This window comes from Schistocerca nitens, unplaced genomic scaffold (genome assembly GCF_023898315.1).
Source record: "Schistocerca nitens isolate TAMUIC-IGC-003100 unplaced genomic scaffold, iqSchNite1.1 HiC_scaffold_465, whole genome shotgun sequence".
Taxonomy (NCBI): domain Eukaryota; kingdom Metazoa; phylum Arthropoda; class Insecta; order Orthoptera; family Acrididae; genus Schistocerca; species Schistocerca nitens.
Window position 1 is genome coordinate 1,310,451 of NW_026045998.1, and position 4,114 is coordinate 1,314,564.

The window sequence follows — 4,114 nt, forward strand, 5'->3', positions numbered from 1 at the left end:
CCTGAAATAAAGACAGAAATTCATAACAAGAGTACGTTTAAGAAAGCACTAAAAATATTTCTGCTATAAAAAGCTTTTTACAGTCCAGATGAATTATTAACTAAATAAATTGTAAAATGTTAATATTATATAATACAAGTCGACATAATGCCACTAAGAATGTTATTTAACATGAGCTCTGTATCTGTTTTCTGTAGTGCTTTAATGTATTTTCTTCTTACTGTATTGCTGCTCAAACAATTCACTGTATAAATTTTTATATAATCATGTACTCAAATGTCTGTATATGCTATAAGATTATCATATAGTGCTTGTGAAAAACTGACTCGTTCCACGTCCTTGTGAACCCAACACAGTTAGACCTACGGAACACGAAATAAATCAAATCAAATCCAAGTCTTCGGTTTTCGAGGATGTTTCCTCAGGGTGGTCGGTATTATTTTCGGATTCTTGTGTTGGCACAGTTTAATGAGTCTCATGCCATTGTGGTTGACGAATTTATGTGCCAGGAAATTGCCAACAGTCTTTTGGTATTCCTTTTCTCTGCCAATCTGGGCACTGAAGTCGCCTAGTAATATGTTTGTGTCTTCAGAATGAGATTTTCACTCTGCAGCGGAGTGTGCGCTGATATGAAACTTCCTGGCAGATTAAAACTGTGTGCCGGACAGAGACTCGAATTCGGGACCTTTGCCTTTCGCGGGCAAGTGCTCTACCATCTGAGCTACCCAAGCACGACTCACAAACCGTCCTCACAGCTTTACTCGCATCGGAGCTTCTGTAAAGTTTGGAAGGTAGGAGACGAGGTACTGGCAGAAGTAAAGCTGTGAAGAGGGGGCGTGAATCGTGCTGGGTAGCTCAGTTGTTAGAGCACTTGCCTGCGAAAAGCAAAGGTCCCGAGTTCGAGTCTCGGTCCAGCACGTAGTTTTAATCTGCCAGGAAGTTTCATCGTTGTGTCTTCTTTGGGGACTATTGCTATAATCTTCTCGAATTTACACTAGAACTGCTTTATCTTCTGCAGATATCTCTTATTTTCAATGTTCGTGGTTGCATGTACAATAATTAGTGTATATTTTTTGTTTGCACCCTGTATGCGCATTGTCATTAGTCTATTACTTATGGGGGTGACTTCTTTAATCGAATAAACTATGCTCTTGTGAGCTCCCTTGCACGACCTATCGCAGGCATCAAGACATCTGCTCTTACCACCCAACCCAACTATCACAGAGGTTTTTCTCCCTTGGCTCTTCCCTTGGCACTTTTTTTCCTCTGTCCTTTAAACCGAGGCCCTCCGTTCGATTTTGAGTCAATCTATCTGCAGATGAGCTCGTATTAATGGTTAACCTTAACCAGACATACGCGAACATTGCAGTACCCACATGCTGCGACACCTCGCTCTAGTGGAAAATAACCCTTATGCAGAGATGGCAGTGGAGCTTTTGATTTGACCATCAAGACGGTGTGGGCATGGAGGGTCCACATTTGAAAAAAATCGTATGGGACCTGTGCAGGGGCAATGTACCCGGTCACCGAGGAATAGAGGAAGGGGTGGAAATCAACAGCGTGGAGTTAGTAGAGGTGGACAAGCGGTAAATGGCAGAGGGAGTCCAAGACCCACCTAAGAGAGCTCCCGTTTAATTTAAGTGCAACAAATACGTATGCAGAGGTGGAATGTTCAGTGACAGGATCCATAGAATCTAAAAAGTAAGGTTTTGTTGGACACAGGGGCGCAAGTGTCGGTGGCTACTAAGAGTTTGATGGGATGAAGGAAGTTAGACCCACCACATTATAGGTCGCGTGGAGTGGGGGATAAGGAGGTCATGCCTTTGGGGTCAGTGACAGTTGACTTTCGCGTAGGGAAGTCCAATTTGATGCATGCATGGAGGTAGTACTGTGGGTAAGCGAGGGCTACGACATGATCCTAGAACAACGAACTGTGGCATTTGGTGAAATGCTATTTCAGCTAGGGGAAACTGTTGTCGACGCAGAGCTGTCACGAGGGGTGTTCAACGTAATGAACAAACCAATTGAACTGCGTACATTAGCATTAAGGCTTAATTCGCACGAGTGTGTGTCTAGTGGCACCAGGAACTCGCTTTGGGTAGGTGTGGAGTCGAATCTACCTGTGGGTACAGTATGTGTTATTGAACCATTGGAGGATGACGAAGTTTTGGGTCCATTGGGTTGTTTTGTGCAACATAGTGTTGTACGCATACAGGAGGGGAACGACAGGCGAGTAGTCCACGTGAACGTGGATAATTTTATCGCTGTAGACGCGAATTTGAGAAAAGTCTGGATGTGTCAGATGACGAAGACTGGTGTTCGAGAGGTACTCGAAGCGATCAGCCACTAACTGCTGGTAGACTGCATTGCGTAACAAAATAAAGCATTTTAAAAGTAGGAGGAAAAGAGCATATGGAAGAATTGCTGTGGGAATTTAAGGATTTGTTTTTTCTGCGAGGGCCGTCACCAGCAACTCCATTAGTTCAACAAAGGATACCAACAGGGAACGAACGAAGCACCTGTTTATCATAAACCATACAGAATACCGAGGCATCTGCAGCCGATTGTGGAGGATTTCATTGATCAGCAGCTTGCGGACGGTATTGTAGAGCATAGTAATAGCTGCTGGGGAGCCGGCACTGTCGTTGTGCCAAAAAAAATCTACGGATGGTACTAAGAAATACAGGTTCTATTGTGGCTACCGATACCACAATAATAAGACAGTAATGGACGCATTCCCCATTCCAAACATATCAGAGACGTTGGATCACTTACGACAGTTCCACTACTTTTCTATGATGGATTTGACAAGTGTTTATCATCAGTTAGACGTGGCTCCAGAGGATCGTCCAAAAACTGCTTTCTCTACACCTGGAGGCCATTACCACTACATCAGAATGCCTTTCGGTTTGAAAACACTCCAGCAACGTTCCAGAGGTTGCTAGACAGTGTGTTGAGGTGTTTGAAACCACGGCAGTGTCTTGTCTATTTGGATGACATTATAGTGTTTTCAAGTAGTATGGAGCAACATAGACAGCGGTTGAGGGAAGTCTTCATGAGATTTGAAATATTTAGGTCATATCATCAGTAAGGACGGAGTGCAAACAGATCTGAGGTTGGTAAAGGCTGTAAGGCATTTTCGGGAACCGAAAACAGTTAAGGAAGTGCAGTCATTCATCGGAATTTTCAATTTCTATGGAAAGTTCGTGAAGGGTTTCGCAGATTTAACACAGCTGTTGACGTGATTGTTACGGAAGGGTGTGAAATTTGAGTGCACAGAAGTGTGTCAGAAAGCGTTTGACAAACTGAAAGAAGTGTTAACATCAAGTCCGGTTCTTATGCATCCAGATCTTGAAAAGTAGTTTATTCTACCATGTGATGCATCGAATCAAGCATTAGGGTGCGTTCTTAGTCAGGAAATTGATGGGAAAGAACATCCGGTAGCCGAGTGCATCTAGGCAGTTGTATGCACCAGTGAGGAATTACTCAACAACAGAGAGGGAGATGGCTAGCATAATATATGGAATCAAATATTTTAAATGTTATTTATATGGGAGAAGATTTCGGGTAGTGACAGATCATGCTGCGTTGAAGCGGTTGTTGGGGTGGAAGGACCCGTCCACTAGACTCGCTAGATGGGCTGTGAGGCTCATGTAAAATGTATCAGACACAGCCGCAATTTAATGTGTACGACGGTCTTCCGCGCAGGGAAACGGATTTAGGACCAAGGGTAGCAGTGCCAGAAAAGCTGAGAGATGAGGCTCTAAAGGAAGCACATGATCACGTGTTATCTGGTCATGGCGGGTGTTGAGTGACGAATAGGAGAGTGGTGGAGAGGTATTGGTGGAGAGGTAGAAAAGTAGATGTGGCACAGTATGTCAAGAATTGTATACTATGTGCGCAGAGAGCAGATTTGAGTCGGAAACAGATACAGCTACAACGACTGCTGGATGCGACATGCCCATTCTCTGTGTTGGGGTTTGATGTCTTAGGGCCTTTCAAGTGAACACCGTCGGGGAACAGATTCGTTCTGACAATAATAGACTATTTTGGAGGTATGTGGAGGTAGTGGCCATGCCAAATCAACAGCCAGCAATGGTCGCGCAAGTGTTAG

The 4,114-nt window shown here is 43.9% G+C and overlaps 1 non-coding gene across 1 annotated transcript; it reads left to right on the forward strand.

The window, feature by feature from the left end:
• The first annotated feature begins 844 nt into the window (after positions 1–844).
• Positions 845–918, forward strand: Trnar-gcg (transfer RNA arginine (anticodon GCG)). Its single transcript has one exon. It is a non-coding gene; the product is annotated as a tRNA-Arg (tRNA).
• The last annotated feature ends 3,196 nt before the right edge of the window (positions 919–4,114 follow it).